The 17,604-nt window shown below is 32.3% G+C and overlaps 1 protein-coding gene across 2 annotated transcripts in view; it reads left to right on the plus strand.

The window, feature by feature from the left end:
• The window catches only part of LOC143195853 (homeobox protein unc-4), a 99,437-nt gene that overhangs the window by 63,932 nt on the left and 17,901 nt on the right, over positions 1-17,604 (plus strand). The gene's annotated exons all lie outside the window — the stretch shown is intronic.

The following is a 17,604-nucleotide window of genomic DNA, read 5'->3' on the forward strand; positions in this document are numbered from 1 at the left end:
TATTTAAGAGAACCAATCGGCCCTAACTAGGTTTCTAATCTAATAATGTTTATGTATTAACACTGCTGTTTTTTCTATTAAATGTGCCTCACTTCACTAAACTACAGAATATAAAATTGTTTGATTCTTATAAGTCTGTGTTCTATTTTCGCGTTATCCAAGGATTGCAATACTTCGATATTGACATGACAATGGAGTCTCTCGTAATATCCCCTTGCTATTCTCTTGACTTCCTGAGCGACAGTCGGTATTTGGCTGCACTTACTATGCTTCTTAGGCTTTGTTCAGGAAAACTTGTGTTAAATTTGTTATATTATGATGTTTAACTAGCTTTAGTGCTTTCAAAGGTACAAAGACAGTTGTGTGATTAAATCATAAAACTCTGGTATATGCGATTTATTTACATTCACGCAATGAATGTCTCTTTTTGATTGGAATCTTCGTACCATTTTTATCCCCAAAACTAAAATGTTATGATTTCTATCGCCTAAACTTTTTTTCTATAAAAATTATGCGCCAGTGTTTTTTACTACATAATTTCAGTAATTTTTGTTAACCACGAATCTTGACACCATGACACTATACCTCAATGGGCCAAAAGCTTTGGAACAGAAGGAAATGCTATGGCCATGGGAGGAGTCGTGGAAAAATCGGATAGACATCGTCGAAACCACCAAGATATGGACAGACGCTGGTGTCAAAGGGAAAGCAGGCATAGGATTTGTGATGAAGACAGGAACAGCTGCCAAAGAAGGGATGAGTCTTAGAATAAAAGACGAATCGAACTCGGTACGGGACAGAAGTCTCCCGGGACCGATCACCATACCAACGGAGAGCAGGTGTCCATATGGTGAACTGAGTACGCGAACACACGAAATAAGGACATAACGCGAATAAAAACAACTTTGCAAATAATCTGCAGAAAACCGGCACGGAACTAAGATGGTGTCGGAGGATGAGAGTGGAGGAAATCGTAACCGCGGATAGACTTGCAAGAGAGAGAAGTCACGCAAAAGGAATAAATCGGGCTGGAAAACCACGGATGGATAAGCACTAGGACCATCAAAAGGATTAAAGGAAGAAGAAGCCTTTACAAATACTGTCAACAAATAGGGACAGGAGCAATAAAACTGAGCAGGAAAGCTGTGCAACTAATGACAGGCCACAGAAATAAGCAAGTTTGCACAGATTCAAATTGAAAGAGACTGATGGAAGACTCTGCGAATGTCGACAGGACCAGAAGACACCACGCATATCATGGAGACGTTCCTAACCGAAATAAATGGTAGAGGCTCCAAATAGACACCGAACAACTGATGGGAACGAAGACGGACTGGCCTATGAAGAAATGATAGCAAGGATCAATGTTTGGGCCGAAACGGTGATTGAATACGAGAAGGAGGAAAACGAGAATAGCAGTCAAGAGGAGGAACATGCAGGCGCGCAAGAGAGCGGCCAGGTTGGAGACCAGGACGGGAACTGAAGAAGCAAAGAAACGGAGCTAGCGTTCTAAAAGCGGACAAGACACATCTAAAATTCGCCGATAAATGACAAGGGGCTCTCAACCGGCGTCGTCGTCCGCAATTATTCAGAGGAAAATTCAGGAGGATGTACACGCTGTACTAAACAGGTGACCGGAGATTCATTTGAGAACTGTTCCGCAGATTTTATGTAGGCACGATCAGCTCAGAGCTTTAACAAGCACCAGAGCCAACGACAAATGGTCTACATTTCGACTATGACACTGCAAAAAACACTGTATTTTTACGTTCGTTTTTTTTACCAAAAGGTTATTTAATTGAACCGACTTATACATAAACAATAGACTGCTTCATTGTCTAGTACCAGATTTCGAAAGACTCATCAACAATCTACTCTTTGCACGTACTTCAATTTCTGCATTCCTAGTTGTGCATTTCAGTGAAAACTGACCTGATACCATGTGGTTTACACTAATTAGTTTGTTCAGATAATACAAAATACATGGTTATTATGGGGACATGAATCATGATGTCAAATGTTATAATTTGATGTTTTTCTTAAATTTACGCATAACATTTTTGATGAATCAATATTAATTGATCACCTCCCAACTAAGATCTGATCAACAGAATTTGACACCTCATCTCTGTACAATACCAGCACTGAGTACAGCTTTGTTATTATTTGTAGCTATATAACTACTTTTAATAGGATTACTTTAATAATTGTCTTTCATTCAGTAGCACAACAAGTATGAAGTTCTTTCCCACTGCCTTTTTGGCCATTAAGACTTCTATATCCTGAATAAATAAAAAGGGATCAAGTAGTCTATGCATTATTACCTAATTTCTTACCTCGGAGATAATAAGATTATTTTTTTGTTGACCATTGCCTAGTTAGTCAACGAAACATGCAACATCATGGGTAAAATTGGCTTTAACTTTAAAATTTCAACGATAATTAAAATATTATAGTCAGTTACCATCATCTTCAACAAACAAGTTGTATATTACGCATGTATATTCATAATTTCTGCTGTTAATTTTTTCTATTAAATGATATTATCACAACAAAGTAATTGAGACAATGTAAATGTAAAATTAATATAAAAATACCATCTAACCATTACTCTCTTGGGCAACAACGAGTGGCATTTGGAGCATGCGCAAAGAGTAAATAGCCTGTGGTTCTGCCGAGTACATAAACGTATAATGTTCCAAAATAGCGAGAACTTTTTCAACGCCTCAATATACATAAAGATGATAATGATTCGGCGAAACACCAATTCTACACGTGATATCTTTATTGTCGGATTTGTATTTAATTTAAAGGGGACCAATAAAAATACATCGTAAAGATTCAGCGGTCCTGTCCTGCGTCGGGCGAACGAGTTCTAAAATATACGCACATACACACAGACGCGAACAGGGTGAGCTCTTGATTAATATCTTGTTGGTTAGTCAAATGGAAGTCGTTTGCGAAGCGATGTTTTCATATTTATGAATGAATTTTAAGCAGTTGGCATTAACGATTATAAATTACAGTCGTAAAAATTAGTGCGATGAAGAGGCCGAAAAAGAAAAACGGCCTTGTTTTATTAATCACGCAGGCTGGGTAGCGATTGTTTGTTTTTCGGGAATTGTTTTGTTGTTCTCTGGTTAAAAATCAATTCACTAACCAATTTGTTATTTCTGTGTTTGTTAATTTTTTAAAATTTTATTGCTAGTAAAAAATAAATATGTTTGTGTGAAATAGTATCTTTTAAATATTCAATTATTGTTGTACATAGAGATTGGTCTGCTGACTTGAATTATGTTTCTGTTATTTGAAACAAAATTTTACAAATGAACTTGAATTTTGCTTTCATAAAGGCGAAATAAAAATCTGTTTAAATTTTTACGTATCTGTCTAATATGCATTCGTGAAAGAACTGTCGGTTTTTCAAAATCTGATTGTACTATTTTTTCCGAATAAATAAGATTAGATATTTCTAAGTTGGGCCAGTTTCATTTTTCACTTGAGACTTCGAGAGCTTTGGCTTTTATTTTATATTTTCCATAACATTTTATAGCTTCGGAATAAAGTGCCAGTCATAGTACCAAAGAATATAGACGGGAAATGCTAATGTATGTTCTGATCAATTAGATAAAATCTTTTACACACTACACTAGGGTTATTTGCAGTTATCCTATGTTAATTATACACTGATCTTTAGTTATTTCAGCTCTTATCACTTTGTATTGGCAATTGTTAGCGATGGATTATAGGCATACAACAGAAAAAATTCATTCAATCACTGTCACTTTGACAATCAGAATCACTGCTCAAGCCAATACTAAATTGTTGGTCTATAGAATATTTGTTCTTGATTTCCACATTTGTGAATTTTCTCTTCTGTCTGTCAGATGGAGCTTATTCAAACTAAAGGTGCTATTGTTCTATGTTTCGTTCTACTTGGCTAGTTTCTAAAATAAATAAAATACATAAAACATAAAAATTTAATTTATATTTACCAAGTAACAAGAGAATAATTCAGTTTCGGTGATAAAGCCGTGCCTGTTTCCCCATAAATAATAATATAATAAATATTCGATTCAAATATAAATAAACAACAATAATTTTAAATTAATTATCAAAAAATATTATATAATTAATAAAACTTATATAAAGAACAGAATAAGTTGATTCCTTATTATCTTATAGTCTAATATTAAGGAATTCAGTTATGAATGTTTAGACAGTATGTGTAAATTATATGTTACCAAATGTTTGGCATTTGTTTGCTTTTCCTATTTTTTGGCATATTACTCTTTGTTGAAAACTCTTTCGTTGGATGTTTTGGGATCTATGCTGCACTTTGTTAACCACGGGTTGGTTTTTCATACCTTGCGATTAAATTTCAAGCTTGAAAAGTGACATTTCGATGATTTTCGTCTATAGAATATTTGTCCATGATTTCCACATTTGTCAATTTTCTCTTCTGTCTGTCTGATGGAGCTTATTCAAACTAAAGGTGCTATTGTTCTATGTTTCCTTCTACTTGGCTAGTTAAATAAAATACATAAAACATAAAAATTTAATTTATATTTACCAAGTAACAAGAGAATAATTCAGTTTCGGTGATAAAGCCGTGCCTGTTTCCCCATAAATAATAATATAATACATATTCGATTCAAATATAAATAAACAACAATAATTTTAAATTAATTATCAAAAAATATTATATAATTAATAAAACTTATATAAAGAACAGAATAAGTTGATTCCTTATTATCTTATAGTCTAATATTAAGGAATTCAGTTATGAATGTTTAGACAGTATGTGTAAATTATATGTTACCAAATGTTTCGCATTTGTTTGCTATTCCTATTTTTTGGGATATTACTCTTTGTTGAAAACTCTTTTGTTGGATGTTTTGGGATCTATGCTGCACTTTGTTCACCACGGGTTGCTTTTTCATACCTTGCGATTAAATTTCAAGCTTGAAAAGTGACATTTCGATGATTTTGGTCTATAGAATATTTGTCCATGATTTCCACATTTGTGAATTTTCTCTTCTGTCTGTCTGATGGAGCTTATTCAAACTATGTTTATTTCTACTTGACTAGTTTCTAAAATAAATAAAATACATAAAACATAAAAATTTAATTTATATTTACCAAGTAACAAGAGAATAATTCAGTTTCGGTGATAAAGCCGTGCCTGTTTCCCCATAAATAATAATATAATAAATATTCAATTCAAATATAAATAAACAACAATAATTTTAAATTAATTATCAAAAAATATTATATAATTAATAAAACTTAATAAAATATTATTTCTTTGCCTATTAACATTTTTTGAGGAATTTTAGCCTCAGTGTAAATATTGTTATCAAGTGCAACTGCAAAACGTTAAAAGTATTTCCAATAAAACTAGAGCAACTTTATATTTAATAGTATCAATACTTACCTCCATAAGGCCTTTTACTACCAAAAGAGATCCTCCATTATATCGCTCCTACTTGAAGTAATTATGTTTGCATAATTTTGCAGACATTTGACAAAGAAAATTGCGGTTTTCTTGTTCAAACTAGGCTTTTTTCACCAACGTAATCATCATCAAGAGCCACACAATCATTCCAGCGCCGTTCAAACATTTCATTACCACTTTCGTAGAACTTTTTGTTTCTTTTGCCTGAAAATAGGCTTGTCATCAGTTGATGTCGACTCAGATGAAGATTGTTTTGATAGCGGAGTGAAGTAATGTATCCATGTTTCATCCATTTTCACCTATCGACCCAAAAATTCCGGTTTGTTACGTTTAGTCATGGCCAAAAATTTATCAGGATCATCAACGCGTTCTTGTTTATACTTGATAAATAGCTTTTTCATATCCAAATGCTCATGCACTATAAAACCAACGTGTTCTTTTGATATCTTTTCGATGTTAGCTTTCTCACGCAACTTCACTTTTTGATCATTTAAAACGATTTTGTGGATTTTTTTAGGTTTTCTGATGTTACCACCTCACTTGGACGTCCACTGCGTTCTGCATCAATCTCTACGACCACGTTTGAAGTCAGCAAAGCAACATTTTATTGTTTTTCTTGATGGAGGAGTCTTTATAACACTTTTTAAACAATTGCTTCGCTTGAACGGTATTATCTCCCACCAAGAAGCAGTGTAAAATTAAAATACGAAATTGTTTTCGATCGATTGTTTTGAAAATAATAAAAGTAGTGTCACTCTTAGCACAATAACGCACAAACTTATGAGTAGATTATCATGATATTTTAACAGCTTTTTTTTGAATATTAGTACTAAATGAAAAAGTGGTGAATGTAAAAAAACTAGTGCCATCTATTTACTTATTATCTAACTAGTACTTTGTATTGTTGGAGTTTTATATTCAACGTTGAATGTTATAGTGGTTTTCTTGTTTTAATAACCCTAGTGCCAATATCTTAAACGCTGTCCATCGGTTATGAATAATTAAATCCAAAAAAGTTTTTCGTCCACAAACGCTATCAGCCAGCCCCGCCATTAGCGTGGCGGTGGAAAAGGCCCCGAAATCCGACTGTAAATAAGCCGTAACAATTTCACGCCAGCGCCATAAATTCAAATAGAGTCGTCAGCCCGAGGCGGTCGACCATCAATTTATATGTATATCGTTCAATTATCGTCGGCTTCTGAGGTAGAGCGCCGCTCTATCGGGCCGTAAAATAGAACTCTAGGTGCGAGCAAACTAGCCACTACACGCCAACGAAACTTACTGCCAACATAACGCCCCCAAATTACCATGTTAATTACGGCCAGGTCGAGACGATGAGGATCGACACGGTACAGGGCCGTGCTCGGTTTTATGAATCCAGTTCTTTTTAAATTTAATTTGTGATCAGCTTTCTCAGCCTTGAAAGTTAACTGAACATGAAATGCTATTTTTTTACTATAAATTGTTCAATATGTTTATAATTTGTGCCTTTTTTGTAAAAACAAATAACTCTAAGTAATATTAGGTGCTTGCAAGTATTTTGATCAGCGATGCCTAGTGGTGAAAATACGAAAGTTTATTGATTAAATTCGGTCATTTTGACATATCTCTAAAAACATAAAATAACAATTTTTCACTTTATTTATTATTTATTTGAAAATTATAGACCCATCAGCCTCCGGGGCTATTTAGGGTCTATTTACATACATACAATACAATGCATTTACAGTATCAGTCATCAGTTAACTTATACAATGTTATTACAAATGGTACAAGTATGAAAGATGACAAGCAGAATATGTTAAACCATACAGATTCAATAATATATGAATGCTACAGTATAATGGTCGCCTAACTCTGATAGTGCTAAAGATACAAAATACAAAAAAATGAGCATGCATGATATTACATAGATGCACACTATTATATATTGTTAGTAATAGTCTTGTTACGGTTAGAAAATTAATCAGCCCGTCAAGGTTCTCCAGCCTAAGACCATCGTCTCTCCCAGGTAGACCAACCTTTGCGAGTTGTATATTCGGCATTGGGTTAGTATGTGTTTAGTTGACAGTAAGGAACCACATTCGACGCACTTCTTCCCTTAATGAGAAACTCATGGGTCAGCTTGTAGTGACCAATTCTGAGATGCGAGAATACGCTTAAGTTGCGCCTGCTGATGTTAGTGGTGTGATATGTTATGGCCCTGATAATACTCTTTTTTCACCTCCAATAGCTTGTTGTTTTTTGTTAAATTCGATTTGAATTGTCCCAGATGTCTAAAGATTCTAGTCGAGTAGTGTTTCATATCTCTACTCCAGAAGAGGAAACTTTCAGTAAGTGATCCCTCCCTCTTATTGGCTAAGTAATCCGCTCTTTCGTTTTTAACGATCCCACAGTGGGAAGAGAGCCACATAAAGTTTTGGTGCTCCTTTCCAATAGAGAGGCGATTAATTTAGCGATACATTGTTACAGCTCGAATGGAAAAAACAACTTCTAGCGGTTCACCTCATTCACTATCACAGGAGCTATGATGCCTTCTAATTTCTCCTTCATCAGATAGATGCAAGCTTGCTTGATACATGGTTTCAAAACGCTAAAGAAGAGCCAAAATGGATCGAAGATTGGATAAATTCCTATAAAAAGTCATTGATTCTATCGTGTTTACAATGCTTTATATAAAGAACAGAATAAGTTGCTTCCTTATTATCTTATTGTCTAATATTATGGAATTCAGTTATAAATTTTTAGACAGTATGTGTAAATTAAATGTTACCAAATGTTTGGCATTTGTTTGCTTTTCGTATTTTTTGGGATATTACTGTTTGTTGAAAACTCTTTCGTTGGTTTCACATAGTCATTGCCATTGTCAAACTCCTCATGGAGACATTGTCTCATATTGACAGTCTACTGCGGCAGTCGCCACGGAGGCAATCTACCCTCGAAGGTATATATCGGTGTTTTCCACTTACTAATTTAGTGTATATAGACGCTACTCACGGAACGCTCAAATTACATTCTCTACATTCATTACATTTATACTCTACTTTCAGAAACATCTGGCTATGCTGCTCTGCCAAATCCGAATTGTTAGTTTTGATTTCAGCGATTTAAAAATAGTAATTTTGACGTTAATAATAATATGAATATGAACTTTAATAGTTATGGACGAAAACCTAACTCTAATTGTCCAATAATTTTCAAATATCTTTGCAATTGGTTAATGAACTGTTTTCAGATATTTACATTCGTCAAGAAATATGCTAAAGAAGAGAAATTTACAAGCACTTGAATTGGCAGACAAAAAAAAGTAATTTCATTGACGTTTTATGGCTGACGATAAAAAGTCGATATACATTACAATTCCAAGTATAAAGAAGTCATCGATTAGTCAAGAACAGCCATACAGATCAGCGCTGAAGTGAAATATACACGGCTATACGGTCTTGCGCTTTATATGGTTGACATGTTACTACCCTTATTTGTATAAACTGAACAGGGCATTGTTACAAAAAAGACCAGCACTCTCAGCGATTAAGAGCCACAAAACCATCACATGAGTTGTGAGTGATACATTGTTACAGCTCGAATGTAAAAAACAACTTCTAGCGGTTCACCTCATTCACTATCACAGGTGTTATGGCGCCTTCTGATTTCTCCTTTATCAGATCGATGCAAGCTTGCTTGATACATGGTTTCAAAATGCTAAAGAAGAGCAAAAATGGATCGAAGATTGGATGAATTCCCATAAAAAGTTATTCCATAGTGTTTACAATGCTTTATATAAAGAACAGAATAAGTTGCTTCCTTATTATCTTATTGTCTGATATTATAGAATTCAGTTATAAATGTTTAGACATCATTTGTAAATTAGATGTTACCAAATGTTTGGCATTTGTTTGCTTTTCCTATTTTTTTGGGATATTACTCTTTGTTAAAAACTCTTTCGTTGGATGTTTTGGGATATATGTTGCACTTTGTTCACCATGGGTTGGTTTTTCATAACTTGCGATTAAATTTCAAGCTTGAAAAGTGACATTTCGATGATTTTTCGTGTTCGTTTTGATATAAGTTATCAGCTGATCAGTTTTCTCCAGTTAAAAAGTGGAGGTTATCTTCATAGTGGTATGAAACTTTCACCTTATGGTTTGTGTTGCGGCATTGGAAGCATGTGTTCATAAACGCTCATGTGTTAATAAACACTCACGTGTTAATAAACACTCATGTGTTAATACACTTTTTTATATTTAGATAACAATAGAAAAAGTTTTTAGACAGCTAAAAAAGTTGATTCAGAAACACTTATTTCAATAGAACAGATATATCAGTCGTGGCAGAAATAATCTTAATTCAATTTAGATATATCACCATAACAAAAATATATTTAATAAAATGTCATTATTGTTTAACAATACAATTTTTATTATAGTGGTCGTATATATTTTTGCCAATTAGTTGAAAATATTTACTGTGTGCTTATATTGATTATTTCAAATTTAATTGAAAAAACTGGCTTGAATTTGTGCCTCGCCAGAACCAGTTCTTGTTAATCCGTCTCTGCGTATTCTGTCGTGCCAGGCGGCAATATCAGTTCGGACCGCCAAGCTAATTTTCATTAATTTTCGCGAGGAACAGTGTCTTGTGTTCTGTCTCCGTTCAACCGATGGTCAGTAGCGTATACTTATACGAACTGGAGAAAGACGATCGATCTTAAATGCATTACGAGAAAGAATCCCGAAAAAAACGAACAGGTGCACTTTGTGTTGGCGTAAATTATTTCGTCGGTGTTTGTACGCCGGAAAGTTGATGATGTTTCCAATCATTTTTGACTTTCTTATTATGCGATAATATTTCATGCAATATAGTTCACTATAATTCTGACATTAAGGGTTTATAATAAGTACTGTTATATAAAGATAAAATTATAAATGGATAAATTGTAGGTGGCAATGCCAACGCATTATGTGCCTTTATGTAATTAATTTTTCATTGTAAAAATGCACTTGTTTAGAGAAATTGCGGTAATATATATTAATTAATTAAGATATTTTTTCTACAGCAACGTGAGGATACCGTGTTGAAAACAGCGATGTTTATTGGATCGCTGTCTAACAGTTAATGCATCAATGCAATTCTACAGCATTTCGAAACAGAACTCTTGCAACGTGTGACCAAGTATGGTTATGTAAGACATGTTATGAGTGTCTGTGTCTATTGCTCGCTATTCATGGTCTCCTTTACACCTACGCGTTATTCAATTTCTTCAATTGACCTGGTAAATATCTGTAGTAATAGTTTCATCTTATGACGTTTTAGATCTTATTAGATCCACTTCTCATCGCCAACCACAATTTTTCTTCCCTATATTAGCTTCTCTTTGAATCCTAGTCATTTTCCCTCCTTTTGGATATTTCCCATCGCATTCAAACGTCTATAAACACTTCATTGAATTCATCAACCGCTGATTTGGCTGAAGATTTGTCGAGAGCTTGAACATTTGAGTACTTTCGTCTAATTTTATATTTAACCATTCACATTTAACAATTAATTTTTAAAAGGGTTTGATGGGTATTAGCGTCCAGATTTTTTCTACCCAATATGATAAATAATTAATGGCTAAGATGCAATTTTGAGCCAAGATTAGGATTTCTATACAGTATAATTCGATAACACCCATTGGAAAACATTATTTTATGTAGAGAAATGTCAAAACCATTGAGTTTAGTAGTTACTTACTTCGCATCTTTACATATTTAAATACATGCAGCATCTAATATATATTATTATTGGTTTGGCTAATTATCAATTGAAGCTTTTGATATAGTACTACCATGATATAAAGGCATATGGAAAGTTGGACAGACAATGAACACAGTTAGTAGTCTTAAAATAAATATTAATCAATTTTTCAAGGTTATTAACAAGGGTGTGTAACATAAGATCAAAAAATATCATGGGGTATCAACTTCTGTTAACTATATAGCAATTGAAGCATATTATTGGTAACAACAGTCTTGTCCAATTTTAACTACAAAAATTCCTAGAAATAATGTTTTGTATTCTAATTAATACAAAAATTAGTATTTGGTATATTTCTTTGTTTTGTTGTTTACCTGATATTAGGAAATTTTTTTACAATATTTAACACAAGAAATCTAAATGATTTAAAATAACAAGTACTACTAATAAATAACTGCAAATATATGATTAATATAAACATTTTTAATACAGACATATTCTTTATGGTTATATTTCCTTTTAATTTTGTTGATCAACGTTTTGTTAGTATATATTCAATTTTTATTTAATTTAAATTTAAGTCATGTATTTGAAGATGGTTTCTATATAGATCAATTGTCAGACGGTTTAATTCTCTGAAGGGCCTAGAAAATAATCGACGTTTTTAGAATACAATTAATTTTGTTTTCTTATATAGCGTAGTAATTATAATGATGAAGTATAAATAGTTTATCTAAACCGCAAGTGCTCCATTATTATTGATTGCTTCATTATGCTGCAAATATACTGAAGTATATATATATATATATATATATATATATATATATATATATATATATATATATATATATAAAAAATATAAATAGATAAGATACAAAATTATCGATATCTAAAAATGATATATTAACATAAGTGCTATATGACGAGTGACATGGAAGTATAAATTAATAGCATCTATTCTTTAAGAGGGACTCGAACTTACGACAAACGCTTGGATGAAAGTGTTTCACCGCCTTGGCCACTATTCTACCAAGTCTGTAACTCCGCAATATTTTATTGTAAGTACTTTTGGTAAAGATACTGCATCCGCGACCTTTTCATCTATATCCGAACCTGTTATAACCTGAGCCACTAATAAAATGTGGTAATTGTCCTAAAATGTTTTTAATGAATAAACTGAATTCACCGAATTTATAAAGTGATTCGGAGCCCGCGCGCTCCTCCTGTCTGTTGCGATTCGAATAATTACACATTTCGTTGGAAATGCGAAGAACACTATAATTACGAAAAGTTGGAACTAGCACGATCGTCCTGGTTCTCTCCATTCTTTTTTTTATTTCGTTTTGGTGAAGGCAAAATTAATTTTATTTGAAAAAGCCGAACCAGTAATAGCGGTCATTAAAAAACTGTTAGGGGAAATTTCGTGTGTTTTTAGAGTCCGAAATCTGAGCCGGGATCGAGCTAACGACCCTCTTAGGTCTAACGTAATGAAGTTATTTTAAAAGAGCGCGCAGTGGACCGGAATACTAATACTTAACTGGACAAATATGAAATTTCTTTTATGGCCCGTTTATTATGATATAAAATAGAGCCTGTCATCAGCGTCGTTGTTTTTTTAATATTACATTCTCTGTAAAATGAAAATGAAGTGTTTTACTAAGTGTATACTATATGGATCATGCCATTGTTCATTACGAATTCTTTCTGTTGTATTAAATTATCATCACGGAATATTATTTGAGTGTTATGAATCGTTAGTAAAAAACTATTTATCTGGAAAGGAATGAATTATAAGTTTATGCAAAAAACTGATCATATTAGGTCCAAAATAAAAGATATTGGTTTATCAAACAATAATAAAACCTATTTGAATTTATGGGGTTACCCTAAAACATCAAACTGACTAGTAATCCGACTCGGTCATAATAAAGTTAATCGATTATCGTTACTTTTCGTTACGTAACCAACAAAGAACTGCATGTTGATCTCAACATCAAATGGATTTACGGAGCTATCCAAGATTTCTCCTTAAAATATGAAATAAGGTTACTAAATTACAGTAACGTGGAAGCAATGAAGCTATTAGAAAACGTGCAGCAAATCAGAAAATTGAAGCGAATGAAACAACATGAACTTGTGTATGCTACATATATCATCGTTCCTCTTGCTGATATTTCGTTACAAAACTTCTTGACGCCAAAAGAATTTTTGAAACATTTTACTGGTTATGTTTGACTTGATTTCACCACACAATTTCTATGAAATTCCTTGAAAATATTTAATTTTCTTTTACGAATATTATAGTTACACTAAAGTTGTTTAAAACGAAAGTTCTAGTTCAATTATACAATATAGTATCAATTTTAACATAAGAAATAATTAATTAATTACAGATATTAAGGTACAAATCATATGCTTTTCTAGATAATTAATTAAAATAACAATTTAAACTAGACCTTATCATTGATGTAATATTTGAGAGCATAGTTTTATTACAACTTTTACAATATTACTTAAGGATCCATTTTCCCTATTTTAATCATTTCGGCAGTTTGTTTGAATCTGATGATCAAGCTGTTGGGTTTTATATAAAAGACTACATCGTACTTTATTTCTTAATAATAATTTATTTTTTATTTCTATTAAAGAATTGAAGATCAAAAATTAGTTTCAATATTTTTCAAAATAAAATATATTTCTTATATTATCTTCATAATAAGGTCAACAATGCCAAATAATCTCAGTCTTAGTTTCAAATTTTCAAGACGGTACCGCACTATATATAATAAGTTCATTCATAGCATCAATAACTACCGCAGAACAACTGACAGAACATAACCTAAAATTGTTGTTACACATTGAAACATTCTTGTTTATATATTATAAAATTTCCCTTTTACCAACGAGGGTTTATCTGGACTGGATCTAGTATTTAACGTGGGATACGAACCACGGTCCTCGGCTTTAAGCCTACCGACTGGCGAGTGACCAACTTAGAAGTTATCCCAGAAAACTTCCGGAGCCAGGTTACTGGCGTGACTGAGATCATTTTCCTTGTCGGATTTTGCAGTCTTGCCTAGGATAAGTCACAAATATTAAACGATTACAAACATAAATATACGGCCATGCCCAGCAGGATTCGAAACCGCGACTATCATAAGTAAGTGGACCGTTCTGTTGCCTTTACCACTGCGCCAGCCAAGCCGGCTTGAAATATTCTGAATGGCAAATACAATTTGATAGTATGCAAATATAAAGAAAATCCTCCTGGTTCAAATTTTTGAATTTTTTAAAATATCTGCCATTCAGTCAATTTACAATAAAATATATTGATAAATGTATGATATGTGATATATGATAAATGTGTAGTTTTGATAAATATTTCCATTGAGTCTCAGAATAGGGATGTATGGATGTAGTCATTTATACTATAAACGTTTAAGTTATGATCTATAAAGAAAAAAAAAAAAGAAATTGAAAAAACCTAGAAACAGTGAATATCTAAAAATTGTTTGGCTGTTTTATTATAGTAAAATATCGATTACATATATAACATATACATCAATCATACAACATTAAATGCGAATATTCCTTGTTTAATAAGAAATACTGTGATTATATTAATGCAAAGCAATCATAATTACTATTGTATAATAATAAAAAATCATATTTTTCAATTTATTATATTTTTTCACTATTGTCATTCCAAATGCCTTTTTAACATCTCTTTGCACCCACCTAAATATTCCTTAATATCAATGATCCCTACGTATTTATTTCTGCTTTATTTTGGCCCACTGTACCTTTAAAAGAAATTAAAGCCTAGTGGTCATGTCAAGAACAAAATTATATTATACCGGGCGTAATACGAAAATAATTACATGGCGGTTCGACTTTTCTCAGTAAAAAATAGCCGTATTAATAACACTAATACGCTGACAAATGTGTTATGGAGACCCGGCAATAATTTAAAGCTCATTTTTGGTAGAGAAAAAAGCGTTGCAAAGGTTACGACGAAAATAGCGACTCAAATCGTATTTCGTTGTGACATTACTTAAACTGATTTGATTCATGAATTGGCGTTGACCTTACGTAATGCGATTATATCGTGACGTCACTTACCGGCTGAAAAGTTCTCGGTTTTACTCAGTTTTATTAATATTATTAACGCTTGTTCAGGGAATTAATTACTAGTAATAATTCTGACACTGTGAGGGCTGTGAATAGAAAAAGTTAAAACATTTATGTTTCTCAGTATAGAAACCGAAAATATTGGAAACCAGGAGCTGGAAATGAATGCGAGAATTTTGATTTTATTTTTGAATATTTTAATTGAGAATTTGTATTTCAAATCAATTAATTCAATTAATCAAAACTAAAATAAGTATACAAGGCAATTTACAGATAAATCCTAATTTTCAGTGATGATATGGGTATTTTCAAATAAAGATAACAATATTCAAGCAGCAGAAATGAATTAGCACAGTCAGCGGAGCAACAAAGACGGACAGGATGAGAAGTAATGAAATAAGAGAACACCTCAATATTGAGGAATACGTTCATGGAAGACGCAACATAGATAAAGAGAATATGGGAATTTGAAAGCTGAATATATCAGAGAAACATTTCAGAATGGAGAAAAACCTCTCCCGAAATAAAGAGATTCAGCAGAGACAGAAAAAAAACAAAGGAAATGTATAAATGGTGAAAAACCGAATGAACAACAAACATGCCTACATAACTAAATGATACAAACAGTGTATCAGCGATATCTGGGATATGAGACTGGAATATAAGTGACATGTAATATCTTGAGAAATTACATGACCCTTTGTTTCTTTGTTTAAACTGTAATCTCTATTCTTTCAGAACGTGGTTTAATATGTTCCATTTGGTAGAGCTCACCAGTGATTGTTTCAATGAGTGTAATATACAACATATAGCTGCTATTATCAGATACTGGACGTAAATTCATCAAAATTCTTTCAAGCAATGTTGATGCATTACAAACCAGACAAATAAATAATATTTTACGTGGCCAGTGATAAAACATTGCAAAAGACACTTTCATATTTCTTCTTTTCTTGTTCTTAAGGAGGTAGTCTAATCTAAACATTTTTAAAAACCAATTAATCATATTTTGTAAGCTTAGCCCATTTGTAGTATGACTGCCCTCAGGAGGATTTATCAAAATTTTGATTATTTTGGAGATATAGCTGTTTCAATGACTTGTGATATTATATCAATGGTCCAGAATAAAGTGGTTACGAGAAAACGCATTTAAAGTAGGTATAAAGCGTTATTTATCAATTGTATGAACATTTTGTAGCACCACAATAGCAAACAATTGCGTTATGTTTTTATTGAAGAATATTTTGTCATAGTAAGTGTCCATTGTCTCTTTTAATCGTACATGAGTTTTAATCGTTAATGAATAATAGTTACAGTTACACAATATAGTAAAGTTATATTATAGTAAAAGTTTTATATTATAGTAAAAAGTATAGCTAAGTTGTATATACCAGTTTTGTCTATATTCTTTGTCTATATATAAATTGCTCCAAGTATTTAGAATAATTAATCTAAAATCATCAGAAGAAAGAATATATAGTCTATCCAGTTAAACAACCAATGCACGTCATCAAAATTTATGTTGATGTTGATTCTATTGCCACTAGTTGTTTAAACATTTTACGGACACTAAACAACAGAATCCACCAGTACCAACCCAAATCGGCTTTTATAAACAGATTCGATTACACGTTCCGGCCCATCATCATCGGCACCAGTCTCTATTTTTAACTATAGCGTACAATATTTGTTGATACAAGTATTTTCTATTCGATTATTTTAAAATTTTTGTCAACATTTTGATCAGCAGTGGACAAGAATGGCGTTTTTACTGGGCCTTTGATCTCTTGATAATCTCTTAATTGTGTTATCAGAGGGCAGAATCATTTTCCTTGATGATCCAGATTCTAGTTAAAACTAAATATCCTCAACGTTAAAACTATATGGTCTGGATTTGTTAATAAACAACATTTTAATAATATTCTTTGGCAATATCTTACTTATTTTCTTGGCAATGCCAATAATATTTTGATAAGTCGTTAATGAACTAACATGATACTTCTTTTAAAATGATAAACTTCTGTCTTGTTTCAGTACGTTTAAATATGACACAAACAGAGAAAACTATTTTATGGAAAATCTCACAAAATTATCACTATTCTGCATTTTTTATTCGTTTAAAATCTGAATTATTCTCTAAAAAAACTAATTTAACAACTTGATAATAGCGACTGAAAAATACAAAAAGAAGCCGAAAAAGAAATTGTATTTTCGGTCAGGAGGTGACGAGAAAAAAAGTTCGAGTCGGCGTTTCCTTTGAATAAAATAAAACTGTGACG

Source organism: Rhynchophorus ferrugineus, unplaced genomic scaffold (assembly GCF_030347505.1).
Source record: "Rhynchophorus ferrugineus isolate W39M unplaced genomic scaffold, kcgeb_rfMv2 rfM1, whole genome shotgun sequence".
In the NCBI taxonomy this organism is placed as follows: Eukaryota; Metazoa; Arthropoda; class Insecta; order Coleoptera; family Curculionidae; genus Rhynchophorus; species Rhynchophorus ferrugineus.